The following is a 7,017-nucleotide window of genomic DNA, read 5'->3' on the forward strand; positions in this document are numbered from 1 at the left end:
TTTAGCCTGAGGATTTTTCCTGGGCTCTCTGACCGCTAAGAGTTAATAATACATTGCCTGAGACATGCTAAAATGCCCAGGGTGGTTGAAGATTTTTGTTTTGGTCTAGTGTCCTTGAAGCAACCAAAGCAACCAGCCTGAGCATGGGCTGTCATTTGCCTCTAGAGTATCAAAACTTGGGTTATGGGGTTAATGAGTAAGAATGATAACTCTGTTTATTAATGATGTCAAAATGAGGGAAAATGATTGGCAATAATAACTTTGTTCTGTCATAGTTTATTAATGAAGACTAAAAGATGAACAAAAGGAAGCAAAACACATGTCCAAAACCAAAAATGATATGATCTATGTTTTGGAACATCATGAATGTATTCCTGCTAATTAAATTCTGTATAAATAAACACTCTGGGGGCTGGAAAAAAATCTCACTATTTATATAAAAGCCTAGAGAGACCAATAATATCCGATAGCTTCAAAAGATAAACTAAGATAAAACTCTTAGGTGTAATCAACTTTACCAATGTTTGTCCAGGTCTGTTTAATATATACACAAGGAAAATATACTCATATAATTTCTTATAAAATAGCAAGTAGGGAGTAGATGTAGGAGATGTAGAAGGGGAAAGAGAATTCAGAAAGTCCTTCTCTTCTGTAACTTTTACTTCGGAGTCATCAAAGAGCAACCACTTCCCCTCACACTCCTTTAAGCTTTGCACTACACAGGAAATTTTGTTCTCACATCCATTCATGTTAATTCCTGTTTGGTCACTGGATTCCTTGTTCCTGTGGGATTCGTGGGTCCCATTTGTATCATTAGTTTCAGAATTTCTATTTTCAGCCAACACTGTCCCGGCAACCTTATCAGGGTTAGATGCTTTGTTGCACAGTTCATAACCTGCTTTGCTCTTTTGTCCTCCAAGAAGTCCAACAGCTTCTACAGTTTTTGTTGTTCAAAACTTTCCTTGGCTGGGCATTTCCACCAACTCTGACACTTCAATCGTCATAATTTTCAGCCATCACCCTTGCTTCCTCCTCGTTCAGTGGCTCTGGTTTACCTAGTTCACATATCTGGTCAACCACAAAATTCCCTTTGTCTAGTTCTAGACTGTTAAGGTCAGTGACTTTAACAGATGCAGTATAGTGCCCACTACTAATGACAATGCCACTGTGCATCACAACAGCAAATAATCCATAGCTGTCATTAGTCGGTCAGCCTTGTACTCCATTCTTCTAGTGACAGTTTAAGAGGCGTGACAGTGTCAATAAAGGCGTGTTGATCTTGGAAAGTCCACCACCATAACAAACAAACCTTTAGAAGGAAAAAGAGGCTTCCCATAATTACGTTTTAAATGTAAAATTTTGCACACAATATAAAACCAAGTAGTAAGTCCTTAATGTTTAGTTATGAGCAAAGACAGAATGAGACCTCAATTTTGAAAAAAGTTCCTACACAAAAATATTAAAATAGAACCTAGGATTATAGTATACACCTTTAATCCTGGCACTTGGGAAGCAGAGGCAGGTGGATCGAGTTCATGGCCAACCTGGTCTACACAGCAAATTCCAGGCTGGCCAGGGCTACACAGTGGGCACCCTCTTTAAAAAAAGCAAAAAGAGTTTAAATAATTGATATTTGGGTATTTCTGTGGAAAGTATATTTTCTTCATTCTTTTATTAGATTTATAACACTAGGAAATAAGCTATTTTTTAAGGTTTATTTATTTATTATGTATACAGTATTCTGCCTACACACCAGAAGAGGTCACCAGATCTCATTACAGATGGTTGTGAGCCACCATGTGGTTGCTGGGAATTGAACTCAGGACCTCGGGAAGAACAGCCAGTGCTCTAAACCTCTGAGCCATCCCTCCAGTCCAGAAACAAGCATTTTTAAAAGACCAAACTTTTTTTTAAATAATTTATTTATTTTTATTTTATTTGCATTGGTGTTTTGCCTCCAGATATGTCTATGTGAGGGTGTCAGATCTTGGAGTTATAGACAGCTGTTAGCTGCCTTGTAGGTGCTGAGAATTGAACTCAGGTCCTCTGGAAGAGCAGTCAGTGCTCTTAACCACTGAGCCATCTCTCCAGCCCAAAAGACGAAACTTTTAAAACCAAAGTCTTTTATGTTCTATTTTTGCTTCATGTAATATATATATATTAAAATGACTAAAGTAAAGACCCTACATCTCTTTGATGACATCTGAGGACTGCTAGAATGCTCTCATGCTAATTTCAAACAAGTCAGTAAAGAAATGTAGAAAACCATGAAGTGTCCAATAGCATTTCAAAAAAGACAGATTATCCAAAAACATCCATTTTTATATCTATTTTTAATAGCTTTTGCACAAATCCTCAACTATAAAACTTCCCAAGGTTTTCAGAGATGAGTTGGATTTCCTAACTTTCCTTAAAACTGAGGAGAATTTTGGTTTGCTATCCTCCCAAAAAACGTGTGAGCGAGTCTGGTGGCTCACACCTCTAATCCTAGCTTCGGCGTCTGAGGCAAGAGGACAGCTGCACGTTGAGGCCACCATCGCTATAACAGTGAATGAAACCCTGTCTCAGGGAAGGGAAAAGAAGGGGAATTAAAAAAAAAAAAAGGACTATTAAAGCTTTCTCCCCTTCAGGAAGTCCCACTGAGGCGGAATACTATCACTAGCACCTACATGACTTTGAAAGGATAGATCTGAGAATTGTGCTGTTTTTTGTGGGGTTTGGTTCTTTGTTTTCTTTTTAGTTCTAGAGATCAAATCCGGGGCCTTATCTTTGCTAGACAAGCACACTACCCGAGCTGTGTGACCAGCCCCCAAAAGCGTATTTATGTATTTATACCCAAACAACCAGCCTGCTAAGAGCAGAGTGGTTCTTACAGTGACGTCACACAGCACTGAAACAAAGCTACTGCTTCCCTCTGCTTACTCACACTACTCACTCCAGGCCACTAGCAGCCAAGCACTTCAGAGGGACAGTGATAACTTCAGGCATTTTATCAAATAAGAGACTTCGCTCTGCTTCTGTATAACGATGGCAATTTTCACAAAAATATTTATCTTCCCCTACAATTCTCTCCACTGAAGCCAACTGTGAAATTGCCCATCTCAAGGTCTTCATTTCTGTTTTTGGCTCTGGAGATACTGTAAAACAGAATTGTTCACTCATAACATCATTCAGACAGTCAAAAATTAACAAAGTTCCATGTACAATATTATTCAGTTTCAAATAACCCATCCCCAACATCTAAAGAGATTCCTTTTACTTTCAATCATCCTAAAGTACACATACATGTCTTCTAAGCATCATTAGCCAAGAAGAAAAAAGAAAAAAGAAAAAAATGTTAGGGACAGCAAAAGCCCAGTCAACCCAGTCCGTGCTCAGTCTAAGTCAACTGCCAGTATCTCCAGGTAAGTAAAGCTAGTCTCATGATTCCTCAGGACATTCCACACTTTTCATGGTTTATACTGAATACAACAGTGGCTCAAGTATTAATTTTAAAATGACCCCAGTTACCAAAATATTAAGAACTCAAATGTTAAAGTATTTCATTTTTGCATTCCAACATTTTACATTAAAATGCTACAATTTCATAAATGGAATTAACAAGCAGTGCAGAAGAAAACAGGAAAGCTATGTATTATATACCAAGACACTAATATATATTATATACCAAGACACTACCATATATTATATATCAAGACACTACTACATATTATATACCAAGACACTACTATATATTATATACCAAGACACTACTATATATTATATACCAAGACACTACTACATATTATATACCAAGACACTACTATATATTATATACCAAGACACTACTACATATTATATACCAAGACACTACTATATATTATATACCAAGACACTACTATATATTATATACCAAGACACTACTATATATTATATACCAAGACACTACTATATATTATATACCAAGGATACTGCACTCTTCTGGAGAAAACTAACTAGTCCATGGTCCACACTGGCTCCCATTTGCTTACTTTCAGAGCTCTCCTCAACTTTAGAAAGCTCATCTTCTTGTACCTGGACACTAATATCCTGAAAATCTTCTCTTCTTTCTGTTACGCTTTCACATTCCAAACAGCGAGTCCTAAATACTAACTGACCTTGAAATAATTTCTCTGCGTGCTCAGAACCAACCTGTTCTGCGCCTTTGTTTATGGGCTTAGGTTCACTAACGTTCACAGGTTTGACACTGCTTCCTGGAGATTTGAGTACATCGCCATTAACTGTGTTCTCACTTGTGTTCTTCCCTAAATCCTCTTCCAGGTCATCCTCATTCTCTTTAGGTTGTCCTTTGGATCGCTGGTTTGTTGTTATTTTCCCCAGACTACAGAACTTAGAAAGAAAGCTGGGCTGCTTAGTTGAGGACTTTAGCCAATTGATTTTAATTTTCGCTTTCCTCTGAGAGGGTCTTGCACTCTCATTTTCAGAAACACACCTGGGGATGGTTTTAGAAATCTCTACTGTGTCACCGTAGCTTTTCTTTTTGATCTAGTTTGTCTCTGGTTCTCTTCCAATGACTGGGGTTCCTTGGACGATTTAACTTTTTTCTTCAGCTTACCAGACTCACTGTCTCTTTTTCTTTTCCAGTTTCCTTTTGGGAGTTTTTCTTTAAAGTCCTCCGAATTCCTCCTACTGTCCATCTCCGTGCTAACTCCACTCATCTCCTCTTTCTGATGAGATTTTTCTTCTACTTTAGTAGATAATCCAGCCAAGTTTTTCACTTCTTCTATTTTTGGGAGTTGACATGTTTCTTGAACGTTTCCCAGAATACACTGTAGCACTTCCTGTGCATCATGCTGTAGATATCCTTCATACAGGGGTTGAGTTCCCCGAGTGTGTTAGGCAGTCGCCTTGTCTGTGTAGCAAGTTCATCTGTATATTTCTCTGGATTCAAGAGAAAACTAGCCTGAAGCTGTTCAGCTGAAATTATTATTATTATTATTATTATTATTATTATTATTATTATTATTATTATTTCTTGGTTTTTCGAGACAGGGTTTCTCTGTGTAGCTTTGCGCCTTTCCTGGATCTCGCTCTGTAGACCAGGCTGGCCTCGAACTCACAGAGATCCGCCTGGCTCTGCCTCCCGAGTGCTGGGATTAAAGGCGTGCGCCACCACCGCCCGGCCAGCTGAAATTATTGAGGACTGTAAACTGCATACTTCTTTGCAGCTTCCCTTATTTTTCTGATTAGCGTCATCCTTCAGAGCTTCTTTATTCCTTGAAATAATGTTAAATAAGTGCTTCCCTCCGGACTTAAAACCAGAACAAAAGTAGAACACCTGAAGAATACTATTCAGATAGCAAGTGTTGCCAAGATTATTCAGTCCCACAAATGGTAACACGTTTTCTCTCTTCTCACAGTTTATTGGTGAGGACTGTGCGGCAGGAACAACTTGGCCAATCTCAGATCTCGATATTCAGAAGCTTTTTCTTCATTTTCTTGAGAATCGGTGAAATCTAAAGCTCTTTTAGTTTCCTTTTTCTGGAAAAAAAAAAAAACTTCAAAGAAAGTCTGTTCTTCTTCGATGGACTACCTCTTGAAAGCCCATTACTTTCACTAGGTATGACAGCAGGCATTTTCTTTTAAAATTGCAAGGAGTTGATGAAAATTAACTTCTAGAAGGCAGCTGTAATCACCAATTATATCCAGACATGGCCCTGAGCAAGTCCGCGGCTACCCAGCTGGGGAGACCAGCCGGGCAGAGTGCGGGCGCGACGGGTGAGCCCCGCCGCTGTCCCGGGTGAAGGATCGCTGGTGGGTGCCTCCCGCGCGGGGGTGAGCCGGGCCTCCGCTCGGTCCTGCCCGCCGCCGCGGCCCCACTACATCCCCGGAGCAGCCGGGCCGCGAAGGCTACGGGCCAGCAGCGCACAGCGGTGGCCGCGCTCCCGAGCCGCAGGGCCACCCAGACACTTCTCTTATGTAACCATATCCAAATGTGTGTGTCAGTCAGGGTTCAGGTGAAGAAGCAAAATCAACAGTGTTATAAAAGGAACTAGTGAACCATACACGTGCGTATGCTCAAACGCGTGTATCTTTTTTTTTTTTTTCTTTCTCTGAGCACGGGTGTCATAGATGGGTCTTAGTCTTGTTTTTGTTGCTGTGGTAAAATTCCTCGACTAAAAGCAACTTAAGGGAGAAAGGGTTTTTTACAGTTCCAGGCTATCATCACCATTGCTGGGAAGCCAAGGCAAGAACACAAGGCAGGTAGGCATATCACCCAAGGGCAGAGAGAGAATAAATGCACGCATGCTAAGTACTCACCTAGCTTTTTCTACTCTTTTCCCACAGCCCAGGGCCCCAAACCAGGGAAAGATGCTGCCCACTTTCAGGCTAGGTCTTTCCACCTCAATCAACATAATTAAGGGGGAAAGAAATCCCTCCCGAGCACGTCCCCAAGCCAACTTGAACTCAGGCCATTCTTCAGGAAACTCTCTTACTCTCCTGTATATAGTCAGAATGACCTTGAACTTTTCTGATCTTGCTATCCCCACCTTCTGAGAACTGGGATTGTGGGTTTAGGCTGCCACACCTGGTTTTCACAGCTAACAATACAGAGAACATATACACATATGTATATATAATAAGGGTGTTTCACTCACACTGTGTCCTAGTCTCAGCTGTGATAAAATGCCCTAACAAAACTAACTCGGGGGATGGGGTGTCCAGGCAGGGCAGTCACAGTGACAGGGACTTGAAAGGGAGCATCATCATGCTACATTCAAAGTCAGGGTGCAGAGAAGTGAGTGCTTGCTAGTCAACTCTTTCCGTTTTATACAGTTTAGCATCCCCTGCCCTAGGACCGGTCCTGCCACAAGTAAAGTGGGTCTCCCCACATCCAGTAACGTAAGCAGAATAACACGGCACAGGCGTGCCCAGACGCCCGTCTCCCAGTCTCCCAGTGGTTCTAAGTTCTGGCAGACTGAGGATGGTTGGTTCTAGTCTGCTTTTCTGGTGCTGTGATAAACACCAGGACAAAAA

The 7,017-nt window shown here is 40.8% G+C and overlaps 1 pseudogene; it reads right to left on the reverse strand.

Annotated features, from left to right (window-relative positions):
* Positions 1–428: 428 nt before the first annotated feature.
* Positions 429–5,678, reverse strand: LOC131911094 (ubiquitin carboxyl-terminal hydrolase 1-like; annotated as a pseudogene).
* Positions 5,679–7,017: the final 1,339 nt, after the last annotated feature.

The sequence above is a fragment of the Peromyscus eremicus genome, chromosome 5 (assembly GCF_949786415.1).
Source record: "Peromyscus eremicus chromosome 5, PerEre_H2_v1, whole genome shotgun sequence".
Lineage (NCBI taxonomy): Eukaryota > Metazoa > Chordata > Mammalia > Rodentia > Cricetidae > Peromyscus > Peromyscus eremicus.